This window comes from Bombus pascuorum, chromosome 16 (genome assembly GCF_905332965.1).
Source record: "Bombus pascuorum chromosome 16, iyBomPasc1.1, whole genome shotgun sequence".
NCBI classification, from domain to species: domain Eukaryota; kingdom Metazoa; phylum Arthropoda; class Insecta; order Hymenoptera; family Apidae; genus Bombus; species Bombus pascuorum.
Genome location: NC_083503.1, coordinates 5,782,690 through 5,804,242, shown reverse-complemented (window position 1 = coordinate 5,804,242; position 21,553 = coordinate 5,782,690). Strand labels below are relative to the sequence as shown.

The 21,553-nt window shown below is 36.8% G+C and overlaps 1 long non-coding RNA gene across 1 annotated transcript; it reads left to right on the top strand.

Annotated features, from left to right (window-relative positions):
• The first annotated feature begins 17,094 nt into the window (after nt 1–17,094).
• LOC132915079 (uncharacterized) lies at nt 17,095–18,573 on the top strand. Its single transcript, XR_009659776.1, has 4 exons — nt 17,095–17,251; nt 17,443–17,617; nt 17,691–17,909; nt 18,193–18,573. It is a non-coding gene; the product is annotated as an uncharacterized LOC132915079 (long non-coding RNA).
• The last annotated feature ends 2,980 nt before the right edge of the window (nt 18,574–21,553 follow it).

Genomic DNA, 21,553 nt, shown 5'->3' with positions numbered 1-21,553 from the left:
ACGTTGCGTTCGCTTAACTTCAAATTTTAAATCGAAATCTAATAAATATTTAACAGAATTTTTTCTCACTATATTTTGAACAATATTACACATTTCTGAAATCAATTATTTCATATAGAAGGACGTAGCAATATCAAAGTTTAAATTACTATAATCCTACTAAAATATCTCGTTACTGTAACTTCTTCAACATCCCCGTAAAATAGCTGAAAATGAAAAAGATATATCTGCCTGTAACAACGTATATTCGTACTAACTACCTTATCCAACTGTCGTGGCATCGTTTCGCGCAAGAATATAACATGGCATACAATCATACGAGACTAAACGTATGAATTTTCTCTTTACGTTCCAGATCGTAGATCATTATCCTGATCTATGCATGATCCGTATAAGCGGATATAAATATCGGCGGGAGAACAACAACGAGGTCCACCGACCTCCGGTCCTTCAAATATTATATTCTCCGCTGCCCGAAGGAAGCATGATTGAATTGGATTTCGAACAAACAGCAACCGGTGGAGTAGTGGCCGCTCCGGTCACAATTAGGACGCATAACAGAAGGGGTAAGGTCCTTCGGCTTTACATTTTTCTCTTATCTTATTTTCAAACAACATATAGGTAGGCCAAATAAAATACTGTGTCCGGACGGACACGATATTCTGATTACAGGTATGCAAAACCACGGACCAGAGCGACTCATATGACAAAGGCGAAGAAGTTCCCCATATTAGTACTAAATGTTTTAGATGTAGATGTTTTAGATGTAGATGTTGTAGATAGATGTTTTGTGTGTTAAAATAAAATTTTTTTTTTATATTGGTTATTTTACAATTTGTCCTTGTGGACATTTGGTAAAGTGTCATATCTTGTAGGTGAAGAAAAAAAGATATGACCTACAAGATATGACCTACAAGATATGACACTTTACCAAATGTCCACAAGGACAAATTGTAAAATAACCAAAATAAAAAAAAAAATTTTATTTTATTTTATTTTGGCGGCTGCCAATTAAAATAAAATATAATAAAATGACGTGTCAGTGTTGTAACCGTAGGATTTGATGTTTGCCTGTAAATTACTGTATAGTTACGCAAAATAAAAGAAACACCTACGGTATGTCGATTTTCTTTCGATTTTCCCTTTATCCTTATATTATCTATATTATATATGTGTAATATACGTCATGGTTCTAAATCCGTGTGAAGTCAGGCAAATTCTGTGACCCAAGATAATATGGAAATCAAGAATAACAATATTATTTATATTGAGGGTATTATAATTATATACTATAATAGTATATAATATTATAATTTACAGCTACATAATATTATATAATGCTTTAAGTTAATAGTGTTATATATTAAGACGTCCTTAGTGAGGAGTCCCCACACTTCTAGCAGCAAAATGACGTTCGGTCCCGCGCGATTCTTCTGACGATGGATATAATAGCACGTACATGTTCCGTATACTTTGTAGTTGCAGGCGACTGACTTGTCGAGGTAAGTCGCAACTTTAGAGTCGCGCGCGATCCTTAATCGCGGTAGTACGAATAAAAATTGTGCCATATTCGGCAATGGATTTTATAATCGCGTGGCTAGTCGCAAATGGAAAGCACGCTTCAGACGGCAACGTTGGAAGACCAGAAAAATAAAGCTCTTCTGTCTCACAAAAGAAAGATACGTACATATGTGTTTCCTTATTCTTTCAAATTTTGGCGCTGCTGCGCCAATTTACGGCTATTAAAATATGGAGAGGACTTGGAGAGGTATTATAAGGAACTTTATTCTAATATTCACGTAATTGTTCGCCACGTGTGATACTCGCCAGAGATCTAGGGCATAAGATTTTCACACTGCGCTTCTCTCTTTTCTCTCAACGGAGTCCTAGGCCATCGTACAACGCTCGCATACATACTACGAAGGGGATACATACTTGTGTGTGGTTGTGCTATACGTTACCTCCCTCTCGCACGTACAATACAAATGTACCGTATGCCGCTCTTAGTTTGAAAAACCTGACTATGAAGCGGAAAAGGTGATAAATGATGAACTTTTGACAATACTGATAACGAGTCAACAGTTCAGTACTTTCCTCAGAATCTTGAGGGAGAAAAATTACCTAGAGAAAATAATAACAAATTTGTTAAGTTTATTAATATATTCACATCGTAGACCGTAGGCGATACATTGTATGTCCCATGAGACATGCGACATGCCGCGAGACCAAGCGCCGATTTTCAAATTTTATAGTTGGACATGGATACACAACTATCTTGCGACTATACTATTATTATCAGTACCAGAAATGCGTTCGGTTGCCGTCGATCGTTTGGTAGTCGACATATTATCTTTGAAGAGAACGCTTTGTATATAGTAAGTATCTATACTAATAAATTACATGTATGCCTTTAACATTATCATTTTGTATAGTGCTTCTCCCTATAATATATATTAATATATAATATAAAATTTAAAATTCATTTCTGGTGACTTAAAGGACATAAGTATAACTTGTATGACTTGTGTATGGCTGTGCATTACGTTATTTGCAAATTAATTAGCAACAGTAATTAATTTAAGTTTCTAGTATTATCGTAATATTAAATGATTATTCTTAGGAAGAAAATTACTCTGTACGTGCACATATCTTAAGTTGCTAAAAGTTAAATTACAACAAGACATGTAATGGGTTAATAGTGTACGATAATTAAAAAGAGTGTCATTTTTTATAAATTACGAAAAAGTTACTTATATCTGAACTAAGAAATGTCATAAATATCATAAAACGGAAGCAGAAGAAATAAAATTGAAAGATAGAATGAGAAAGAGTAATATTTTAAACGTGAAGGTTAGGTGTTAAATTCTACTCAAATCAAATAAAATATTTAATTAAATATAAAAAGAAGTTAAAGTATTTACTTAGTTATGTTTATTCCAAATTGTTTGTTTCGATATAATTTTTGCAAAATATTAAAGAATATATACTTACGTAAATAAGAATATTACTTTCAAAGTCGAAACAATCATATAAACATTGATGTACGTGCATTATAAATTCATAATTTTATTTTATATACTTTGTTTCAGATAGAGAAATGAACATTGTTTTGCTCATTAGCAGTTGGTAGATAATGATGTTAAATCATGTGACGTAATTTGATATGCTAGTTCCCTTAGATGGGAACACTATCATGCATGTATACAACTTTCCAGTGAAGCAAATAAGAAGAGAAACCTTTGTTTGAGTTAATGAATTAAAAACTATTTGAAAGTGGTGTGTAGAACAGTATAAATCAGAGAGATGACAACCGAAGTTACATAGTCACAACCTTTCGAAAACTTAAAAGAATTATTCGATAACGTGGGTAATTTGAAACCATGACCGGAAATTGAATAACTAAGAGATTCAACTGATTATGTGTACAGTGGTTTAGAAATAAGCGCAGAAAGAACGCAGTTAGAAAAATTGGATAGAGAAGTACATCCTAAAACGTTGCTTCGTCATGATATGAAAGGTGGCTGCCTAGAAGACAGGTAATAGAAATCGCTATATTTATCAATTCATATATTATACATAATATACCCGTGATTTTTCAGATTTATATATCGATCAGAATCTTATGATTCTTACCTATTTTATCACTGGAGTGTTATTGACACGTTTGTGTATTTTAGTCATCATTTCATAACTGCGCCACCTTTTGGATGGATTAATGTAGCACATAATCATGGTGTAAAAGTTCTTGGTACTGTAATTACGGAAAGAGAGAAGGTACCTGGGATGTAATACTTGAATCTCAGGAAGAAGTAAGAAGATTTGCAGATGCATTAATACTTGTTGCAAAATTTTATAAATTCGATTTTATAAGTCTGGTTGTTAAATATTGAAAATACCATTAAAAGTGAGCAAGTTAATAATTTAATTTATTTTGTAAAATATCTAACAGAAAATATTCATGAAGCAATTAGAAATTCTGAAATTATATGGTACGACGGCGTAACCAATGAAGGAAAATTCAATTGGCAAAATGAGCTTAATTACAATTGTTTCTGTTTGTAAATTTTATTTAATGTTCTGAATACAATGTTTCAGAGATTTCTTTTTAAACTGCGATGGCATTTACTTGAATTATAACTGGACGAAATCAAAATTGGAAAACGGTTTGGCACTTGCAAAAAATCACAGCAGAGATATTCATGATATTTATGTAGGACTTGATATTTGGGGAAGATGTTGTCCTGGTGGTGGTGGATTTAATTCAACATATGTAATTACAATATTACTTATTTTATTGTAGCATATAGTCATTTAATATTTCATTAAACCATTATAATCTACAGGCTTTACCAAAAATACGACACTAAGGACTTTCTGTCGCGCTTTTTGGTCCAGGTTGGACTCACGAATTTTTCGTATCTAAGACATTCCAAGAAATAGAAGATCTATTTTGGGCACAGTTGTTTCCTTGTTTATAGCAAACGGAAGTCAACACGAACCAATACTAGTTCTCGGCAATAATACCGGCTTAAAATCCATCGTTCGTTATAAATAAAGGGATTTGGTTACCAACTGGAAAAGATGGTAAGTCTACAAAATATAAATTGAAATATTTGTAACATAAAAAACAAAAAATAATTAAACCTAAAAAACATTTTATTAGAAGAATAAAATAATTGTAGGGATATGTAATGTCATTACATTACATTATTATATTAAATATTTATATAGCATGAGTTATGATTATACTCTAAATAAATGTACCTCACACAGATATATTTTTCTTGTTTAGAAAGCAGATATATATGTGTCTGGTTAACATTATGATTAGCTGCCTGTAAGGAATCTTCATTTGGACTAGACCAACCACAATAGCCATACGGACGACGATGCGCTAGCCACTAGCACTGCAATCGACAAGCAATACACCATACCCAAAACAACAGCACAAGAAATTAGAAGTATAATCGAAAAAACAAAAAACAACAAAGCACCAGGAATCGATCTAATCAATGGCAAAATATTGAAAAACCTCCCTCCAAAAGCGATACGACTAATCACTATAATATTCAATGCAATACTAAGAATACAATATTATCCTACATTATGGAAACAGGCACAAATCATAATGTTACCCAAACCAGGCAAAGACCCACATGAAGCAACATCTTACAGACCAATATCACTACTCCCCGTGCTCTCCAAAATACTAGAAAAAGTAATATACGCCCGGCTAAAACCAATAATAGAGAAGGAAAAATTAATACCAGACCATCAATTTGGATTCAGAAACAAACACTCCACCATAGAACAAATGCACAGACTTGTCAATGAAATAATACACACAATAGAAAACAAACAATATTGTACAGCCCTATTCATGGACATAGAGAAAGCATTCGACAAAATAAACCACGAAAGCCTAATTCAAACAATCAAGAAACAATTCCCGGAAAAAATATGCCAAATAATAAAATCATACATAAGCAACAGAACCTTCACAGTAAAAATCAAGGATGCACACTCCGAAGCCAAAGACATCAAAGCAGGTGTTCCACAAGGAAGCGTCCTAGGACCCATACTATACACGCTATACACAGCCGTGCTAGTCAGGCACACCAACCCTGTAACAGCAGCCACGATACTACAAGAGCACATCACAAAAATAGAAAAGTGGCTACAAGACAAACAAATCAATGCTAACCCTAACAAATGCAACCACATCACATTCACATTGAGAAAACAGATAACACCAAACATCTTCCTGAACGGCACGCAAATAACACAAACAAGGCAAGTCAAATACCTTGGACTTCACATAGATACACACTTCACATGGAAACAGCACATCAAATCAATAATAGACAAAATACAGATAGCAAGGAGACAAATGCACTGGCTAACAAGCGGAAAATCCAAACTAAGCACAGAAAACAAACTGAAAATATACAAAATAATCATAAAGCCAATCTGGACATACGGAATTCCACTATGGGGAACAGCAGCAATGAGCCACATAAACAAAATAGAAACAATCCAAGCCAAAATCCTTAGAACAATGGTAAACGCCCCGTGGTACGTTAGAAACGAGGACATACGGAAAGACCTGGGAATACCAACGGTGAAGGAAGAGATTACCAGATTCGCAACAAGATGCAGAATAAGAACAGAAACACACCCGAACCAGCTGGCAGCTGAAACGTGCAACACAACAAACATCGCAAGAAGACTAAAAAGGAAACACCCAATAGACCTCATAAAAGATATAAGTTTAATTTATAAAGATTTATGATGACTACAGATTTATGATGATCGGTTTAATTTATAAAGATAGTGTTGGGAAATTTTCCAAAGAATTCCAAGGGGAAGGCCCGGTGTCCTTTCATCTTCTACATATATATACTTGTAATTGATAATTTTTAAATATTTGTTCATACTATTTTCTAAGAATATAGCGTAATAAATGCAATTGGTTACATGCTACAAACGGACTAATTACAATTAGCAATAGTTATTACCATTAATTGCTACTATTCAATATAAGGAACGTGTTGAAATTACATGATTCTCAGGAGTATATAACTTTAAGACTATTTTTCATTGTGCTATGCTCTTGGGATCTGCCATTTCAAAGTACGATAAACTAGGGCTCGAGCTTAAGTACTTAGAACTACGACATAAGACACAAAACACAGTTTCTAACTTCTAAGTTAAGAAAACGAAATTTTCGAATGAAAGTATATTGCATTACGTGAAATTTTGAAATATTTACAAGTCTTTTCGTTTGCATATTTTAAGAACTTATATAACAGTAAACGAAAAGCATCTATTTCAATGTCGAGAATTAAGCAAATTGAATCAGAGAAAATAGTTGATAAATTATGATCTTATGTTGAACTGTTGGTTTCAGTTTCTTTCTATAAAAGGCTATAAAATGTGGTGCTTTTAACAAGGATAGTTCTGGTATTATCTTAAATTTCAAATCGTAAATGGAGATATATTAAACCTTTAGTTTGAAAATTAATTCGAAGTTTTTAAAAGGTGTCTAAGTTCATAATCTTTTTTAACTGTTGCATAAATGCAAAAAAGTATTCTATTTAAACGACAATTTAAATTGAAAAAAATTCACACAGAAGAATATTAACAATAACTTTACTATTAATTCTATGTAAAAAAAGGAAGTAAACAATATTCAAATTATTGATTTATGTAAACTTATTTTTATTCGTTTTCTGAAATTACATAAACTTTTCTAAATTCTATAAAATAACAATCTTTTTCAATGGAAGAACATTTTAACAAAAAGAGTCTCTTAGATTTACAGAATATACAGAAAAATGTTGTATGTTTATGATTTTCCCAACAAAAATCATACAATACATAGAAATGCCAATATAGTCTGATGTGTGATCTCGAAATTCTAAAAGCGTCGAAAAAGTCACGTTCGTATTAATGTTCGTAATACTATATTCTTTCTATTTAACATGAAATTTCCCTTTTTGTTGTCAGTGTTTAAATTTGTGTGGTTTTTCTGATTTTGAAAATGACGAATGAAGAGTTAGTATTGTATATATACGTGAATCATAGTTTAATTTTCATGAAAGTGGGTCAGGGTATTCTTATTTCTCACAATGATGTACGAAAAAGCTTGCTTGAGCGGTACAATTTTTCTCTACCGACGATCTATCCTCATACTGACGAATCGTCGCCACTAATGGCGTCGTCAATCCTAAGAATTGTTAAATGTCCTTGGATTCTGGATTGTTGGATTCTGACTTTGGAGTAAGAAAATTTTCTACCGCATAGAGTTTCCATGGACCTGGTTTGACACTGTCGGCAGAAATTATGCCTCAAGTATGTAACCTCTTTACGCAGAAATTCACTTATATTGGTGGGGAAAGTAAATCCGTGATTTGTCAGGTGATCCAACAATCTTTAAATTTTGACTTTCTGTAGAGACGAAGAGTAGACTATTATATCATTCAAATAATTTTGAATTTATATTTCATTGAATTAATACTTGATATATGTAACGTTGAAATTCATTTGCGAGCTCAAAGATTGAGAAATACTTTACACCACTTAATTGGTCCAGAGTTTCGGTAATTTGTGATAGTGGATACTTGTCGCTTTGTTTTTTCGTTCAGTGTACAGAAATTAATTATCATGCGCCAATGTTCAGTGTCATCGGCATCCGATATTTTCAAAGTGAAGTTATACGATGAAATGGACGGTCTAATTATTTCTTGGAATAACAGAGCTTCAAATTAATGATGTATCTTCTCTTGATTCATCGGTGAGTAGCGGTACTGCCTAGTATATGTTACAATTTCGTTTGTTATATAAATCGAATGGTAAATTCTTCATTCGTTATACCTTACAACTTCCGCAAGTAATAATTTCCTTTATTATTCGGAATTACAATGATGTTCCAAGAGGACAACTTTGGTAGGACAAGTATTTGTAGATACAGTAATATAATCTCAATTTGACCCACCAAAATTGTATCTGTAGATACAGTAATATAATATTTGCCATAATACATTGCCGAATATTAATGTCATTTACTATATGTATATTATTGAGCTTTTATTGAAACGTTTCGTCAATGGCTTGCCCGGATAAACATTGAATCTTTGAAAAGTAACTAAGCAATTATACTAATATCGTAACTAACTATAACTATAACTAACTATACTAATATCGTATAGTATTAGTATCGGTATTCATGTCTATTAATATGTATTAATATTAATTTATAGTATAAGTACATAGTGTTCCCTGTTGGCCTCTGCCATTTTCTCTTCTCCCGGAGGGGTCTCTTCTGTCGAAGCCACCTCCATCTCTAGCTCTATATCCATCTCCATCTCTATATCTTCCGAACCAGTAGCATTAACACGTAAGGGGGCCTGGCAGTCCACCCCCAAACGGCCGTGGTCGTTAGCTAACGACGCACCGGGGCCCACTTCACCACCCACAACTGCGCCGGTACTGCGGTATCCCTCCCCTGCACCGTAAATAGTATCTTTATTCTGCTCCATCATCATCATTCTTCGTGTGTATGGTTAACGAGCCATGCTCTCGTTTCCTTTGCCACTCACTCTTTTGCACCCTACCCCGGTCGGGACCGATGCAGGGTGACGGGGAGCCCCACGTGAGGGTGAGGTGAGTGGTCTTGACCGATATGGGCCCGCCAACTTCTCCGAAGTTCTCCGCACCGGATCAGCGATCTGACGGGCGCCACAGCGCCGACCAGCCGCCACCCGACTATAGGTGAACATCAGATACATCGGGGTTTCTCAGGGCATGATGCTACGCACTGAGAACCCATACCCGCCTCGTGCTCCCCAAGTTCTTGTATTTGCTAAGTTTCAAGCAAATAGGACAATCCTTATTTTTAGTGGTTCTTGTATATACTAAATTCAACCAAATAGAACAGATCCATAATTTTTAGGTTCTTGTACATGCTAAGTTTCAAAACAGAACACAACCGAGTCACCTCCTCCAACCGAGTACCCTCAGCCAAGGCGCGCCATCTGTCGAGCAGCTCCCGCCGAGACCACGCCTCGGCGACCGCGACCGTCGCTCCAACTTCGCCCAGCAGACCTCGATTGCGGAGATAGATCTCGCGACACCTCAGGGTCTGCAGCTCGAACGCGGGAAGCCGATCGAGCCCCGCCGCTGCCGCTGCCGAAATGATGCGAAAACCCCACGTAATTCTGATGGCCACCGACCTGTGCAGTCTGCTGATCGCTCAGGGACTACGGCTGCTGGTCGCTCAGGGACTACGGCTGCTGGCATTCAGGTCCCCTGCCCAGATCGATTTCTGCACCATGCCGGCGTACTGCCTACGCACTCCTACACAGGGCACCGCCGCACCCTCGTCGGCCAATCCTCACGGGATGGGAAGCCCGCTCCCTCTGCCGCTCTGCCACCTCCTCCAACCGAGTACCCTCAGCCACGGCGCGCCTTCTGTCGAGCAGCTCCCGCCGAGACCGCGCCTCGGCGACCGCGACCGTCGCTCCAACTTCGCCCAGCAGACCTCGATTGCGGAGATAGATCTCGCGACACCTCAGGGTCTGCAGCTCGAACACGGGAAGCCGATCGAGCCACGCCGCTGCCGCTGCCGAAATGATGCGAAAACCCCACGTAATTCTGATGGGCACCGACCTGTGCAGTCTGCTGGTCGCTCAGGGACTACGGCTGCTGGTCGCTCAGGGACTACGGCTGCTGGCATTCAGGTCCCCTGCCCAGATCGATTTCTGCACCATGCCGGCGTACTGCCTACGCACTCCTACACAGGGCACCGCCACACCCTCGTCGGCCAATCCTCACGGGATGGGAAGCCCGCTCCCTCTGCCGCTCTGCCACCTCCTCCAACCGAGTACCCTCAGCCACGGCGCGCCTTCTGTCGAGCAGCTCCCGCCGAGACCGCGCCTCGGCGACCGCGACCGTCGCTCCAACTTCGCCCAGCAGACCTCGATTGCGGAGATAGATCTCGCGACACCTCAGGGTCTGCAGCTCGAACACGGGAAGCCGATCGAGCCACGCCGCTGCCGCTGCCGAAATGATGCGAAAACCCCACGTAATTCTGATGGGCACCGACCTGTGCAGTCTGCTGGTCGCTCAGGGACTACGGCTGCTGGTCGCTCAGGGACTACGGCTGCTGGCACTCAGGTCCCCTGCCCAGATCGATTGCTCGCACCACGCCGGCGTACTGCCTACGCACTCCGACACCGGGCACGCCCAGCGATCGATTGCTCGCACCACGCCGGCGTACTGCCTACGCACTCCGACACCGGGCACGTCCAGCCGAGGCAGCTGTCACGTAAAAATTAAGATAAAAACAAGAAACTTGTTTTTTTCCTAACAGGAGATCGAGTTCTTTATTTTTTTTTTTTCTCAATTTGTACAATACTGTTTTCGTTTCGCCATGATACAATTTTTTGGTACTTGAGTTAGTTAAGAAATGTTTTTTTAGACTGACTGGATGATTTGGAACGAAGCATTTATATTCTTTTATTCGCTGGAGTGGGAGCAGTCTTTGGTCGTACATATATGCCGTCCAGGCGCCTGAGAGCGGATGCTGGTTTATCATATAGCTGCTTGATTTGCACCTGTGACATTCCCCCCTTCCTCGATTGAGCTTGGTCTCTTAAGTTGTCTTCAGAAGACTTACGTTGAATCGGACTTGACGTGGCTTGAAAATTACAGCTGATTCCTCCTCTTCCTCAAGAGGAATTATGTATCGGTTGGAATATGGATGTTGGGTCTCGAGGCCAGGGTGCTTGGTACTGGCGGGGCTGTCGCATTGTGGCTGTTGATTACGGTTTCATTTCGGCAGCGCAATAGATTGATACATAATTTGTTCGGTATACATTTCCTGATGCATTCGAATACCCCTATTTTGTTTAATCCATATATACCTAGTATGCCTAATGCTATGTACCCTAATGTCTGGAGCGTGGTTAGTCCCCAATACTGTATATCTTTGATTCTGTGTTCGAAATTAAGGGTTTCTATCTCGTCGCCTATTTTATCGATCGTGGTTTTATAGCCTTGTAAATTGTCTATTACCTTTGGTGCTCGCTCGAGTTTATCTAACAGATGAGTGAAACTATCGTTTGTTTTGAGCGCTAGGGTTTTTGTTTTGATTTCGTATTTGACTTCGTTTTTTGTTTCGCCTATACGCATGTGTTCGTCTTTGTACAGTATATCGCAAGATGATAGAAGGCTTGTCAAGTTTTTGCAAAGTGTGTTTCGTTTGGCAAATTGTGTCTATTTCTATCGGATTTGCCGGTATCGCAATGTAACGGTTGCTAGTTTTGAGTGGTATAAAGCTAATGTCTTCGATCTTAAGTACAGTTATTTGGCAATGTTCAATGTGAGGTTTGAAGTTTATTATTTCGCTGCGACAATCGGTTTTCGAGTTTCTGTCATGAATTGGTAGTGTTTGTTTGCGTATAGTGGTTCCGGCTTGATTCTTACAAAGTTTGTTGAGGTATTCGATATCAGTGTTTATAAATGAAAGACCTGAGGTTAAATATATCTGATGTTCGACTACTGGAGCCAAAAATACTCCATTTCTCTTACTCGGGATAGGATATATCTGTAATATGTTCCATTCTATGTTAGAGACTAAAGGTACTATGATTTTGAAGAATATTTTGTCACCTATTGTGAAGATTTGAAGATCACTGATGTCGAGTATAAACTGAAAATGTTCGGTTTTGGCAGAGATCGCGGTGTTGTACATCTGGTTACCTATTGTCTTGGCGTAATTTTCTAGAAATTCATCCGAGTCGAGTATTTGTGGACTAATTATTCCTTGTTTGCCTAATATCATGACGTTAAGTATTTCATCTAATTGGAAGTGTAAAGTTTGCATCGCGGTGTCGAGTTTCATGATCATCTTAAGTATAAATCTATCGATATTTGCCTGCCATTGTTGTTTCAATATATCGCTATGTGATTTTTCTAAGTGGTTTAGATTTTCTGACTTTACAATTTTTCTATTAAGTGCTGTTTGATTCGCTATTATCGTCTTGATTTTATTATTGTCATCGAATAGTTTGTCCATATTCTCGTTTATGAGCGTAAGATCGGTATCGTCGAGAGTTCCGAACAAACTTTTCGATACGGAACCTATGATGTTGAGTAAACCTCGTTTGCTTCGGGTATGTGTTAACGCTTTTAAGTGTTTTGCGAGTTGTTTTAGATTATTGATACGATTTTGTAATCCGTCTAACTGTTCAGCGTATTCTGTGCTGGTTGCACGTGAGTCTATTGTTAATTTATATGATTCTATTGTGCTTATCTGCTCGTATATGTCGCTAGTGTCTAATCCTACTATAACATTGGCAATATCCCTGTACAAATATCCTTTTCCTATGTTTTCTACGAATACGGAGTATCTTTCTAATGGAGTAATATTTATTTGCGCGGATACTATTCCGGCAAAGAGGAGCGTCGACCTGGAAAGTAAGGTTTTAAACGATTACCGTGTATTTTGTTGTTTTGAATCAAATAGTATGGAGTACATACTTTATCAATCGTGTACGGTCCTAACCATTCCACATCAAGTTTATGCCTTTTATGATCGTTATGTATTAAGACGGAGTCTCCTTCTTTGAAAACTGATTGAGGTTTTATAATTTTACGTTTGATCGCGCTGATATCGCTGTTTATTTTTGATCAACGTTTCGCGAGCGTGTTGGAGTCTAGAGTCCCATTCTTTTTTGCGGAACGTGACTTCGTCTGCGTATGTGCGTTGGGGTTGGATATCGTGGAGGGAAGATTGGCTTGGTGTCCGAATGTCAGTTCGAACGGCGTGTAACCAGTGGAGTCGTGTATCATTGTGTTATATGCAAGGCATACAAAGTTAAGTTGATCGTCCCATTCTTCGTCCGAATGTCGCTGTATCGATTTTAACATGTCTGTTACTACTGCGTGTGTTCATTCTAAAGATCCGTTACTTTGTGGGTGGAAGGATGTCGTTTTGATATGTTTGATTTTGAACGCGTCTTCGTACTGTTGCATCAAACTAGATATAAAATTTTGTCCGCGGTCGGTTAGTATCTTTTTTGGAGCGGAAAGGATGTAAATGTAGTGATTCAAGAGTGCGTTCCAAATTGTTTCCGTTTGCTGAGTTTTTAGTGGCACGAGTATTAAGTATTTTGTCAGTTCGTCATGTATGGATAGTCTCATTTTATAGATAATTTTATTATCTACAATATTCTACTGACACTTTTTCACGTATGATAAATAATTTTTAAGATATAGAGGAAATGTAAGAAAAACTCCCGTTTTTTTTATTTAATCGATATGATGTTTATAAAGTTATAAAGTTGCTTGTCTTATAGATTAGATTATATATATTATATAGCAATATGATCTAATCTATATCGTTCCGAATCATATGATACAAAAACGTTTCTACTAAGAATTTGTTTTTAATACAATCAGATTATATTCGATTATATTATACAATCAGAATACATATTAGTTTATTTCAAACAGAATATTCGTAGGAGGGCCGTTCCTCTCGTTTTGTATCGAGTCAGAGACCGGCTGAGCATCTTAGGAGTAACGATAGTGAAATGCAATTCAAATTGTATAATTGAGAAATATTACAAACCGTTGTAAAACGTATATTACTTACAGATTATCCAAAGTGAAAAGGTGTAAATTTGGCTGTATGTTATAGTTTCGGTTCACGATAAGGATCCCGATATTCTTCTTATTGATTCTTAGGAAACATGCACGTGTGACGATAACTCGACTTGATGATGCTGCACGACGCATGTACAATGATAAGGAATAAGGACGTCTTTCAGCTTCTTTTCATTTCAGGCTAGTATCACGCGCCGACACCTATAATAAAGATCAGCTATATTCTTTTTAATAGAACCATCCATTTTTTAACACGTTAATCAATCTGTTAATCAATCTGCATTTCTCATAAAAGGATAGTAACCTTTTATGTCGAGAAACCATTAGTACTGAACGAAAAACCTTTGGAAAAGCTGAATAATATAAATAAAATAATTAAATTTTAGGTTTTTGTCGTTTTTTATCACTATAATATTAATTATTTGTATTGAGGGTATTATAATTATATACTATAATAGTAAATACTGTAATAGTATATAATATTATAATTTACAACTACATAATATTATATAGTGCTTTAAGTTAATAGTGTTATATATTAAGACGTCCTTAGTGAGGAGTCCCCACACTTCTAGCAGCAAAATGACGTTCGGTCCCGCGCGATTCTTCTGACGATGGATATAATAGCACGTACATGTTCCGTATACTTTGTAGTTGCAGGCGACTGACTTGTCGAGGTAAGTCGCAACTTTAGAGTCGCGCGCGATCCTTAATCGCGGTAGTACGAATAAAAATTGTGCCATATTCGGCAATGGATTTTATAATCGCGTGGCTAGTCGCAAATGGAAAGCACGCTTCAGACGGCAACGTTGGAAGACCAGAAAAATAAAGCTCTTCTGTCTCACAAAAGAAAGATACGTACATATGTGTTTCCTTATTCTTTCAAATTTTGGCGCTGCTGCGCCAATTTACGGCTATTAAAATATGGAGAGGACTTGGAGAGGTATTATAAGGAACTTTATTCTAATATTCACGTAATTGCTCGCCACGTGTGATACTCGCCAGAGATCTAGGGCATAAGATTTTCACACTGCGCTTCTCTCTTTTCTCTCAACGGAGTCCTAGGCCATCGTACAACGCTCGCATACATACTACGAAGGGGATACATACTTGTGTGTGGTTGTGCTATACGTTACCTCCCTCTCGCACGTACAATACAAATGTACCGTATGCCGCTCTTAGTTTGAAAAACCTGACTATGAAGCGGGAAAGGTGATAAATGATGAACTTTTGACAATACTGATAACGAGTCAACAGTTCAGTACTTTCCTCAGAATCTTGAGGGAGAAAAATTACCTAGAGAAAATAATAACAAATTTGTTAAGTTTATTAATATATTCACATCGTAGACCGTAGGCGATACATTGTATGTCCCATGAGACATGCGACATGCCGCGAGACCAAGCGCCGATTTTCAAATTTTATAATTGGACATGGATACACAACTATCTTGCGACTATACTATTATTATCAGTACCAGAAATGCGTTCGGTTGCCGTCGATCGTTTGGTAGTCGACATATTATCTTTGAAGAGAACGCTTTGTATATAGTAAGTATCTATACTAATAAATTACATGTATGCCTTTAACATTATCATTTTGTATAGTGCTTCTCCCTATAATATATATTAATATATAATATAAAATTTAAAATTCATTTCTGGTGACTTAAAGGACATAAGTATAACTTGTATGACTTGTGTATGGCTGTGCATTACGTTATTTGCAAATTAATTAGCAACAGTAATTAATTTAAGTTTCTAGTATTATCGTAATATTAAATGATTATTCTTAGGAAGAAAATTACTCTGTACGTGCACATATCTTAAGTTGCTAAAAGTTAAATTACAACAAGACATGTAATGGGTTAATAGTGTACGATAATTAAAAAGAGTGTCATTTTTTATAAATTACGAAAAAGTTACTTATATCTGAACTAAGAAATGTCATAAATATCATAAAACGGAAGCAGAAGAAATAAAATTGAAAGATAGAATGAGAAAGAGTAATATTTTAAACGTGAAGGTTAGGTGTTAAATTCTACTCAAATCAAATAAAATATTTAATTAAATATAAAAAGAAGTTAAAGTATTTACTTAGTTATGTTTATTCCAAATTGTTTGTTTCGATATAATTTTTGCAAAATATTAAAGAATATATACTTACGTAAATAAGAATATTACTTTCAAAGTCGAAACAATCATATAAACATTGATGTACGTGCATTATAAATTCATAATTTTATTTTATATACTTTGTTTCAGATAGAGAAATGAACATTGTTTTGCTCATTAGCAGTTGGTAGATAATGATGTTAAATCATGTGACGTAATTTGATATGCTAGTTCCCTTAGATGGGAACACTATCATGCATGTATACAACTTTCCAGTGAAGCAAATAAGAAGAGAAACCTTTGTTTGAGTTAATGAATTAAAAACTATTTGAAAGTGGTGTGTAGAACAGTATAAATCAGAGAGATGACAACCGAAGTTACATAGTCACAACCTTTCGAAAACTTAAAAGAATTATTCGATAACGTGGGTAATTTGAAACCATGACCGGAAATTGAATAACTAAGAGATTCAACTGATTATGTGTACAGTGGTTTAGAAATAAGCGCAGAAAGAACGCAGTTAGAAAAATTGGATAGAGAAGTACATCCTAAAACGTTGCTTCGTCATGATATGAAAGGTGGCTGCCTAGAAGACAGGTAATAGAAATCGCTATATTTATCAATTCATATATTATACATAATATACCCGTGATTTTTCAGATTTATATATCGATCAGAATCTTATGATTCTTACCTATTTTATCACTGGAGTGTTATTGACACGTTTGTGTATTTTAGTCATCATTTCATAACTGCGCCACCTTTTGGATGGATTAATGTAGCACATAATCATGGTGTACAAGTTCTTGGTACTGTAATTACGGAAAGAGAGAAGGTACCTGGGATGTAATACTTGAATCTCAGGAAGAAGTAAGAAGATTTGCAGATGCATTAATACTTGTTGCAAAATTTTATAAATTCGATTTTATAAGTCTGGTTGTTAAATATTGAAAATACCATTAAAAGTGAGCAAGTTAATAATTTAATTTATTTTGTAAAATATCTAACAGAAAATATTCATGAAGCAATTAGAAATTCTGAAATTATATGGTACGACGGCGTAACCAATGAAGGAAAATTCAATTGGCAAAATGAGCTTAATTACAATTGTTTCTGTTTGTAAATTTTATTTAATGTTCTGAATACAATGTTTCAGAGATTTCTTTTTAAACTGCGATGGCATTTACTTGAATTATAACTGGACGAAATCAAAATTGGAAAACGGTTTGGCACTTGCAAAAAATCACAGCAGAGATATTCATGATATTTATGTAGGACTTGATATTTGGGGAAGATGTTGTCCTGGTGGTGGTGGATTTAATTCAACATATGTAATTACAATATTACTTATTTTATTGTAGCATATAGTCATTTAATATTTCATTAAACCATTATAATCTACAGGCTTTACCAAAAATACGACACTAAGGACTTTCTGTCGCGCTTTTTGGTCCAGGTTGGACTCACGAATTTTTCGTATCTAAGACATTCCAAGAAATAGAAGATCTATTTTGGGCACAGTTGTTTCCTTATTTATATGTTCATGTACCTATCTACGAAGAAGAAGTATTCAAAACATCATTTTGCCGTGGCAGTGGTAGCTTGTATTATCGCTGTGGTCAGGTACATTAAATATCTCACATTATTTTTAACAAACTGAATTTATCATAAAAGATATAACTTAGAAAACACGAAGTTGGCACCCTGCTGGGGGTAGCCACCCACACGATATGTTTATTTTTATTTTATTTTTTTTATTACCGATGAGATATAACACTTTACCAAATGTCCTTCAGGACAAATTGTAAAAACCAAAATAAACCATATATATATTTATTCATTTATATATAAAAACTGAATTTATTACATGAATATATTATAACTGAAATGTACATATTTTATGCAGGCACTATATGAAAAGGATGGGAAAAGATTTAAACACAAATCATTTTACAATTTATCCCTGCAAAATCCACAAATATCAGTACCTATACCGCACATGAAATTTACATCATCGCCTCAACTTCCAGAACCGAAAAGTGAAAACGATCGAAATGAGTGTTCAAAAGAACCGATACAATATGTTTATGAAACGAGGAAGAATGTTATTCGAGTATTAAAAAATGTTGTAAATATTGAAAATAAAATGCCAATGCATCGAACTGTCAGAATTTGATATCTTTGTCCACGGGGATAAGACCACTGAGACAACAGTAACAACATAGAGATCGTCCTCCAGACCATAAATAATAATAATCTTTAAAATTGCTACAGGACAAACACCGAATCTTTCGCACCTTAGATCGGCTGAAGAAGCGCTTCGGCACTCTATGTTACTCTATCCCATCGGTCATCGAACACGGCAAGGGATATAGAGCCATAAAAATGCTTATCAGCAAGGCCTCTGACAGATCCCGAGTTCTCTGCACTCAGAGAATTAAAGATTCCAAAACCACGTTTCCGCAAGTAAGACGAATGCTATACCTCTTGATCGGCGCCCTCAAATTTTCTTCGGACGATTCTCACCGTCTTCCATAGTTGAATAACCTCCTCGTGTGACAGAACAGAAGATACATCGTTACTGGTACCAAGTCGACAAATAAGTCCACTTTGTGACGTCTCAGGTACCGCCGGCTTCCCAGAACTTACTAGTAACGCGATGACATGCCAAAAATAAACGTCTACGCAACACGTGCTTCTGTTATTCACGATCTTGTGTCGTTTCTTCCTTTCAAGTTATAAACTGTTCTTTGTACAGGTCTTTAATTAGTATTGTGCTTGCGTGCTATTTCATCACTTCAAACTTGTTAAACTTTTATCACTCGTTCCAACAGCACTTGTTATTTGTATGTAGCGAAGCATTCTTTATCCGGTCTCCTTTCTACCGCGCGAAAAGTTTCGTGAATCCCACAAGACTACTGGGGACAAATTTTGGAAGTGTGCGCCGAAATGTGTATGATGATCTTCTCAGATTCCCAAATTTCATAATCTTGAAAATGCAGATTTTCGTTGAGCCGCTGGAACAGGGTCTGTACCTTCACCTGAGGAAACAGGGCTAGTAACCGCTCCGGCTCTGATGTCTCAGAGAATTATTTCACATCGGTAGATTCGTTAACGATTCAATTTAAGTTGCTGAATGGGATAGGTTATCAGGCTTTGATATCTTCAACGCAGTACCAATATAGCTATAGCTCCCGCAAAGATGCACATTCTTCTTCTCCTTGATGCTCAATGATCTCTTGTACCAGCATACTTTTCTAAGATATGGAAGATGGGGAAAGTAGTTCCCTTGCTGGGGAAGGATAAGAACAAACCAAATCCAGCCAGGTACAGATCAACGAGTTTGCTGTTTGCAGAGTATCCATTAGTAAGGTCTTTGAGAGTGTGATACAGAGACTCATACCGTTTCATTGCAAAGAGGCTGCCGTTCCTCCCGATCAGCAATTTGGCTTCCGGGTCAAATACAGTAAGGTCCACGCCATAATAAAATTCGTGACAGGCGTCTGCTGGTAGCAAAACTCTACTCATAGTCCTGGAAAGGGATTTTGACATGTTTCGATCGAGCGGTTTGCTATAAAAGCTGATACGATACGGTTTCTTTAAACATGCAGTTCAGGTGATTTGGTCCACAATCTTCGAAATGTGTCTCATTGGATGTCAAGCTCGAATATCGTCTTCGGAGTGAATAACTGTCTGCAACAGGGAATGTTCAACACCTCCATCCTGTTCAATTTGTATTTTAGTCGTGCTTCGAGCCTCTTCCATCTGAATAGCGACTTCAACCTATGCGCGTTAGTATTTGCCAATGGCCTCCTCATTTACGCGATGGGAATGTATTCATCCAAAATTAATTCCAAGCTACAGGAAATTTTCGATCGAATTATGGTTTGCTGTGGTAACTGAAAGTTCCGTACATTCTCGCTGATTTCTTATCACCGGCAATAGCCCCTATCCGTTCCGCATAAGAAAATGGTCAAATATCCCGGTATATATTTGTATTGCAAATTACAGATTATACAGCACGTTAAGACGCAAATGTAAAATAAACCAGAAAAGACTATTATAGCAAATAAAGGTTCGGTCCTCTCAAAGCATCTCTGCGTGAAATGTAGTCTTCTGTTGTACAAATTGCTGTCACCAATCCTATCCCGACTTATGCCTGTCCGATTTGGCTAAATGTCACAACGAGTCAGATGGACCAGCTCAGGCGTTTCAAACGGTAATGTCCGGGGCATTGCATGGGGCTGTATCGCACGAGCTATTTTACATACCAATACAAATATTTTACATAATTTTATATACTATATACAAGTTGCACATAGCTTTTAAATCTCTTGTATCTGTAGGACGCGATGAGAGTGCCATGGACTCTCAGTTGACCTGTTTATGTTAGAATTAGCGAAGAATCATAGAGTCAAAGTACGTCTAATCGTCGATCAACTTTGGTGGAGATTCATTAGATCCAAATCATTACTTGTATTATTTTTTTTTAAATGAATTCAAAGTAGAGTATGCACTATCTATTTTCCACTTCAGGATTGATATTTCAACAAAACTGCGCGCATGCATAAACCATGATAAATAATTTACGACTGTAACTATAATGCATTTTTATATGCTACTGAGAACACCTACACTTCGTTAGCAGCGCGATACTAGTAACGATACTAGTGATTTAGTACGGGAATTGCTGGAAATTTTAAGAATAATCACCATTTTGGGCAACTTGTCTGAAAGCTAATTTCTCTGCGATTTCGATGGTATTGTAATATGTTGCAAGGCTCAATATTGTGGACGATTTTGTTTTCCTATACATGTGTAACTGATGATCGTTAGTTTACAAATTATGTAGAAAAAGAAACACACTTTGCAAAAAATTGACAAGCCTTCTATCATCTTGCGATATACTGTACAAAGACGAACACATGCGTATAGGCGAAACAAAAAACGAAGTCAAATACGAAATCAAAACAAAAACCCTAGCGCTCAAAACAAACGATAGTTTCACTCATCTGTTAGATAAACTCGAGCGAGCACCAAAGGTAATAGACAATTTACAAGGCTATAAAACCACGATCGATAAAATAGGCGACGAGATAGAAACCCTTAATTTCGAACACAGAATCAAAGATATACAGTATTGGGGACTAACCACGCTCCAGACATTAGGGTACATAGCATTAGGCATACTAGGTATATATGGATTAAACAAAATAGGGGTATTCGAATGCATCAGGAAATGTATACCGAACAAATTATGTATCAAT